Source organism: Atractosteus spatula, chromosome 9, assembly GCF_055471065.1.
Source record: "Atractosteus spatula isolate fAtrSpa1 chromosome 9, fAtrSpa1.hap1, whole genome shotgun sequence".
Lineage (NCBI taxonomy): Eukaryota > Metazoa > Chordata > Actinopteri > Semionotiformes > Lepisosteidae > Atractosteus > Atractosteus spatula.
The window spans coordinates 32,060,504-32,068,663 of record NC_142714.1 but is presented as its reverse complement, the minus strand read 5'-3'; positions in this window follow the sequence as shown (position 1 = coordinate 32,068,663).

Here is an 8,160-nt window from a genome sequence, read left to right as displayed (position 1 = left end):
GCCAGCGAATGCCACCCCCAGGCCTTGCTCCAAGGGCAGGTCTCGGTAACCCTGTCCTGGGCAGGGTGCATTCGATCTTAGTTTGAGCTGTCATGAGGGTCTTTTTTGGACAGTTCTTTGTCTGACCTCTCAACTCAGACATATTCGTCAAAGGAGACCATACCAATAGCACAAGGCTCCAGACAACATAGCTCCGTGCATCCCTCAGATACATAAGCCCCACCAACACGACAAGGTGACGATCCATGAGTGGCTACTAAGCATAAAATCTTAATGTGCCTACACACAAGAGATACGTTGCCTTCTAACTAAATACAATGCAACCTGCAGTTAAATTTCTCCTCATCCTGGATGCCACAAGTTAAATGGGAGCCTATATCCCTATCCATAAAAAATGCACCCTAAGCAGGAAAGACGTTTCTAACTGAGGTATCTTTTACTCAGTAAACCCAAGTTCTCTAAAAACACAGAAAAGCAAACTCTTTCTAACAAGGTTCAAATGCTTAGCTCCATTCAGGTTTTGTTTGGATGATCATGAAGTAAGGGCTTTCGCCTGGCAAAATCTTCAAGTCCCAACTCCTGCGGACTTCCCTCTATTCTCCCTGCTTCTCCTTGTTGCATGCTTCTTCTTTGTTCCTCTTCTCTTTTTGTGCTCTTAATGTGATTTTATATTGTATGCTTCTGTCCTGCTCCTTTGCAATCATTAACTCACAACTTACCTACAGATGCAGCTGGTGTACGCTGCGGTACAACGAGGTGGGCGTGTCACGTCATTTTGCGTCATACCACACTCTACCGTATGCAAAATAGATTATGTTAATAGTATTCGGAATCACCTTATAAAACCGTCAGCTAATAAAGATTAACCTCACATTTACAGCGTTTGAGCTGTCACCAGAAAACACCTGGTTTCGAATCCTGATCACACCTGAGGGACGAATTGTACCTGTTTCTCTAAAATAAAAATTTAAAAAAGGAAAGGAAAAGAGGCTGTGGAATCTTCTTCAGGTGTGAATGAGCAAACATGTGAATACTGACAATGGGGTTGTAAAATATATAACATCTTGCAAAATGCAGATATAATATTTATAAAGTGACATACATAGGAAATCATACAGATGCAGCCATGCAAAATGGGCGGGGTACGCTGCGGTACAACACGGTGGGCATGTCGCAATATACCGTATGCAAATTAGATTATGCTAACAGTATCCAGAATAACCCTGTAAAACCGCCAGGTGGAGCTAATAAAGCTTAACCTCTTCTATACAGCATTTGAGCTGTCACCAGAAAACACCGGGTTTCGAATCCCAGTCACTGCTGAGGGACAATCTTTATTCAATTAAGAATTTAAGTTGTATACTCTTTAGACTTTTAAATTTAACTGTGTATTGTAGCATTTTAATCATTATACATTACAAAGTTGGTATATTTTATGAAAGCAAGATTGCTCAGTTGGACAAAAGTACACAACCTTCCACCTTCATCATAAATATTTTAATTATGCAGAAATGTTTTAAGCATCAAAGTCTTTACCGAAGATATTACTAATAGTATTAATAATGAATGACCTTGGACAAGCTGTAAACTCAAAGTATTACCCTGGTCCACATTTTTTGTAACAGTCTTAGTAAAGTACTTTATTTTTTCATTGACAAAAAGTAACACCACAGCATTTCGTTGATCCAATTACGCATTCATTTCCAATCATACAAAGTAAGTCTTGAGAATCTCCGATTCACCATGACTTTCATATGCTCATAAAAGATATTAATTTAGGAACATAAACATATTACTGTATGTAAACTGTACTGTATATGGCTGGTCTTGGTAGTTTAAAGAAAAAAATACACACCAGTATTCCATTTCTCCCTAAACATTTTAAACATCAAAGTCTTACATGTGGTTATTTCAGAAACATTTTTACGTGCTCCTTCTGACCATGTAACTGTACGTTTACATACAGTACTTTGTGAGAAAAGTGATAGTTTTAAGCTTTTCTGCAAATACGCTCGATCTCGGAGTAAACAAAAGCATACTTTTAGAATTTGATTAATAGGGAATATAATACAGAATCGCATATCTAAAAAATTAATAACGATATAATTATATTCATGTACTGTAGCACAAACAGTAGTATAAGACTATCTATTGATATGTGTATGGCTGTTTTAGTACTTGTCATGTGACTGTGATGGCTTAAGTGACTGACTTTAAACCCTGAGGTCGGGTGTTCATATCCAGCTATCGCCGTGAGTTTTCTTTTAACAAATAAACATTTCTTTGAAAAACTAAAATTGCAGATATTATTGGGATTATATTTACATTTTTTATATTTCTAAATATCACAACATGTTCGAAGCTAAGTCATTTAATAATAATGAAAAATTTCAAACTGCTACTGATATTATTACTGACAATAAATATTATTGACACTATATTGAATTTGTTGGTCTTTCTAAATATCACAAAACATTCAAAGTTAAGTGATTACCATTTTCCAGGAATACTTGCGTTAGTTATCACAAAAAAAAAACTCATACTTTTCAGAATGTAATTATTATTGTGGAAACGTTTTTACATGCTCCTTCTGACCATATTGTTTATAAACTTTGTGAGAAAAGTGATATTTTAAACTTTTCTGCGAATACGCTTGCTATCGGAGTAAACAAAAGCATACTTTTAGAATTTGATTAATAGGGAATATAATATGGAATTGCGTTATCTAAAGAGCATGCTTGCTAGCGCGGTGACGTCACCGCATTTCCCTCTGAATAGCTTCTCAAATAGGCAGTGAAAACATTTGTTTGTCTGTCTGTGGGGGGACTGTCTTTCATTGGAAGGTACGCCTATTCTACTGTGAAAATGTAGGGGGGAGGAACAGTGCCCGTGGTCTTTTCAATGATAAACTTGTGTTAACAAAACTACATTATGCTTAAAAGTTGTTAAACCGTTTTTTTTTTCTAGAGCACCATAATTCACACTCAACCACATCACAGATCACAGATCAGTCCCAGTGTGTGAGATATTGCTGTTTGATCTGTGCTTGATCTTTGATCTGAGCTTTAATAGAGACCTTATCTCTATTAATATAACTATTGAGTGGTATTAAATGCAACTTTTTTGTATAGATGACACTTTTCTAAAATTTAAAAATAGAAACGATTACAATTGGCTTTTTCACGAAACCTCCTAGAGTTACAAAAACACTTGCTGTGTGTACAAAGTACATTGTGACTGTTTTCACAGCCTTCCCTATGTCGTTTTTAAGCCATTTTTTTGACCACGCTTGAATATTCTCCTGTCCATATCATTGGAAGGGAAACACAGAATGCCTTCAAACCAAATGCATTTTTAAGACCACGACTTGTGAAAATCTTCACAGCCTCCACATAAAACTATCAGTGAGCTAATTCTCTTTTTTTAAACCTCCAGTTTTTCATTGATGCATAATTACACACTAACTGGAATCCGGGGGGGGGACCACTGTGTACATATGTTAACAACGCGAGAAATACCGCTCAATTCGGCTTCGTGTGAAAAACCTGTATATCACCATAAGAAGCAGAACAGGGCAGCCTGAAAGAGCCGAAACGTTGTGTTGTCTTTCTTCTTTTTTCAGCGTGGAATAAACCTATTACTTGTTCCTTTGCAGCCTATGAATGCTTTACACGGCTACCCACCTGTATTAAACCTATTTCACTCAGTAGTTTAAACTAAGTGTAAAGTGCTATGAGGAAAAAAAAGTCTCAGCGGGAGCACATCTGCAATAGAAAGCAACCGGTTTGACATGTACAGTAAAATGTGACATCTCTGGAGCCTCGAGTATATATCCAACAGCGTGAGCTCATTTGCAAGGCTATTGAGGTTGACTGAGTTACTGTAACAGTCCGGGTGTGGCGAGTTTCTACTGTCTCCTGACTGTCTTGGCCGAAAGGAACCTGTTTTTCATTGGAAGACAATGAACATATTCTACGCGTACATGAGAATATAATATAAATACACCAAGGGATTGGGCTGAGTTCACATTACAAAAAAATCTGCTAACCTGCACTACAGCGGCCATAGTATGGAGACAAAGACTTTTTATGGGAAGAGATGCGGTGCTTCAGCTGCCTGTGTGCATGAAAACAAGAGAGTGTGGCGTTATTTTTTGTCAATGAAAAAGAGTGTGTCTTTCTCTCTGCTGGTGCGGGCGTGGGGGGTGATGTACCAGCTGTACTGAAAAATAAAGTGACGTTTTTCATTTAACGAGTGCCTGAGTCACTGTGTCCGTCCTATATAATAATGCCACAATATTATAAATGCCCTTAGGCTGGGCAATCGAATTTTGTCATTTTAAAAAAAGAAATAAAAACTGAGATGTAACGATGTGTTCCTGCTTAACTTAGATTTTCCATTACTTTAAAAGTGATAAAAAAAGGTTTCGATAGTTAATAACCACTTTTTGTGCACGGAAAACGGGTGATTTTTCTTCCTTGTCATCTGATCTTTCTTGAAAAAATGTATTTTATATGTTGCAAAAAACTGACTTGCTTTAACAAAATATATTTATTAATCCTTTCACTTGGCAATCTACCTGAATGCCCAACTATCTGAGAAGCCCTCCATGAAACCAAAAGAACCACAACTGAACAAGTTTTGACAATAAGAGAGAAAAGAGAGAAATAATAAGAGAGTCCCCATTAGCCGCATTTTAAATTAAAACATAAATGCGTGTTTAATTAAATGCCTTTATTGATTCACAATCTGACAATGCAACACAAATCATTATCTTTGTCTTCTAAGTATCTTAATCAACTTTCAGCATAGCTTTCTCTCCATTTAGATTTATTTTTCATACCATCGCTAAACAAAGCAGGAGCGTATTGTGATTCTTCTTGGGATCAAACATGGAAAGATTAGATTATAGTCGTTTTTATTTTTTAAATATTTTTTTAGAAAAGTGTAATCTATACTAAATAGCTGTATTTATTTAATACCACTTGATAGTTATATTAATAGAGATAAGAATTCAAGTTGATACTGTTGAGACTTTTAATCATTTTAAACTGTATTACAGCATCTTACACATCAAACATATAAAAGCAGGTATATTTTATAAAAGCAAGATTGCTCAGTTGGACACTAGAAAGCAAGTATGTTTTTAAATGTTTCTAATCGCTATACTTGCAAGTACAAACACAGCAGTAACTGGAATGCTACAGAACCCTAAACAGGCAGTACACACTAGCCGAATATACAGAAGCTGTGATTCATAATTTGAATATCATTGGGTGCTGTTTATAAAAAGCTATTAAGTAAAGAATATGAATTTTCATATGTGTACACAAAGTTTCACTTTGTTTCTTTCTCACCCTCTGCGATTCGGGCACAGAAGGGTTAAATAGAAAGTCAAACTGGCATGGAGAGGGGTGAGTTCTGAAACTGTTACCTGTCCTGGATAAAGCGGTGAGAAAATAGGTGGATTTACACCTGTGAAAAGCGTTCCAAATTTAATGCGATAAGGAAGACATTATTCATAAAAAATGATCTTGTACGGTCTGTAAACTGAAAATTTATGAAGGAGACACGTTGAGTATCGACTCTTTTTACATTTGGAAGAACATTCCAATGTTAATGTGACACTGAAGATATTACTAATAACCTTTTAAATCTGAAGGAAGATCTAAAGGGATCCACACGGCACAGGTCCCTGCTAGCTATTCAGAGGGAAAGATGGTGACATCACCTTGCAGGCGAGCAGACACACCCTCTAATGTCAGGCGTATGCATTAAATATATTTAGATCTTTTAATTAATATCATTATTGATTTCTTTAGCCTCACAACATTTTCCAATAGTACTCTTCTTGTGTCTAATTTTTATTTATGCAATTATTTGAGCTACAGACCATAAAAGAACAGGATTCACTTTTTTCACATATTGATGACAATGATATCAGTAGCAATTTGAAACTATTTGTTGTTATTAATAAATGACTTAGATTTGAACATGTTATGATATTTAGAAATATAAAAATGTCAAAAGAGTGTCCATAATATTGCTATTTTGCTATTGCTTTTTTAGTTTTTCAAAGAAATGTTTATTTGTTAAAGGAAAACTCGTGGTAATAGCTGGATTACACCCGACCTTACACTTATAAGTCAGTTACTTAAGCCATCACGCCACTGACACAGTCACATGACAGGTCGTGAAACAGCTATACACATATCTTTAGATATGCAATTCCATATTATATTCCCTATTAATCAAATTCTAAAAGTATGGTTTTGTTTACTCCGATATCGAGCGTATTTGCAGAAAAACTTAAAACTATCACTTTTCTCACAATGTACTGTATATAAACGTAGAGTAACATGGTCAGAAGGTGCACGTAAAAACGTTTCCAAAATAACCACTTTGATGCTTAAAATGTTTAGGGAGAAATGGAATACTTGTGTGTATTTTTTCTTTAAACAACCAATACCACCAATATACAGTTTACATAATGTGTTTATGTTCCTAAATTAATATCGTTTATGACCTTCAGATGCGTTATGCTCCTATTCTTTTTATGCTCAGCTACTAAAATTTCCCTTTAGTTGTAAAATTCCATAGAAATATTCAATACTAAGCAGATTAAAATGTGCACAGTAAAGAGATTAAATGGTTAAATCTTTTCACTACCAACCAATGCACCACGAGTCGGTCATTTTGGCCAGCCAATCACGCACTGCAGTACGGTGCGGTGGCTCATGCATAGTTGCGTGTGGTACAGGTTTGTACCGTGAACTTTGAATGGCTGCATCTGTAGGTATACTAAGATAAGCTTTACAATTGTTTCTGCTCAAGGGACCACCCAGACCTCAGCAAACATCCTCTTTCCTTTGAAGTTAGAAGTGTTTACACTTCCAAGTGTCACAAATGTTTATTTAAAATCTAAGAGACACTTCTCAGTCATCTAAAGCTGTAACAATATTGTAGCACTTACAAGTGTTGTGGGTTTATCAGTAATTACATTTTTGCTCAGTAGGAAAAGATACTGCACAGAATGATAACAAGTTTGGGTAATTGCCTCTGCTTTTTATGAAAATAAACTTTATTCCAGCAATGTGTAGTATTTTTTAAAGAATAAATTTCTAACAATACAACTTTAGGCAATACAATTTCCACAATTCAAGAATTAAAATAGTCTCATGGTGATAATTATCCATCAATTCATTTATTTCGCAAGTGGTCATTAAGGCTGGATTCACACAACAAATTCTCTCCAAACCTCCCAGGTGTTACTACTTGCTGTCGCTATAATCTATCCTGGCTCTGAAACTGATAATACTTTCCTCTTCAGCCCTTGTACAGGGCCACAGTCCCTTCCAATGCTTCTTTACCATGGAGAAATTCCATTTGCCTATGTCATGCTTCATTCTGTCTCTGAGGCTCTCCTGTATTCCTTATGTTCCATGGTCCTTGTTTTGTGAAGGACACAAGCAACCACAACAGGATTCTTTTGTCCAATCCAGTCAGTGACAGCAGAATGCACTGATCACTACTTCCTTCTTCCAGGAGTTGTACATTGTTGTCTATCCTGCCCCACACTGCCTTAGTGAAGGGGCAGCTCCAGAACAAGTTCCTGCGTTGACAAAACACGTGTCCCAGGAACAATGCAGTTTCTTGGTGATCGAGTGCCTGTAAAGGACCTCTCTCATCACCAGCCTTGAATGAATTTGAACTTGAACATTATTGCCATATGTAACTGGTACATGTACTGGTACAATGGAATTCTTACTGACAGAAAGTCTCTTGATTGTTAAAAAAGTGTAAAAAACACAAAGTGCAAAGTGCAGTGCATCAAGACAATATACAAACAACCAGTAGACAATGTACAAGTAAACAAGTAAGCAATTTGAATGTAAAGAATGACTGCAGATGTGCAATAAATAAGAAATTATAATGAGGTAGGTGGTGTAGGTGTGGTCCGAGGGTCATGGCCAAATGTGTTTGCCAAACGCACTGCATGTGGGTAGAAGCTATTGAATAATCTAGTGGTAAGTGTCCATATGCTCTTGTATGTCTTGCCTGAGGGCAGTGGGGTGAAGACCTCATACCTGGGGTGGTGACTGTCCTCTTTGACGGCCAGAATTCTACCACAGCAGCAGTCCTCATAGAGATGTTTTATCT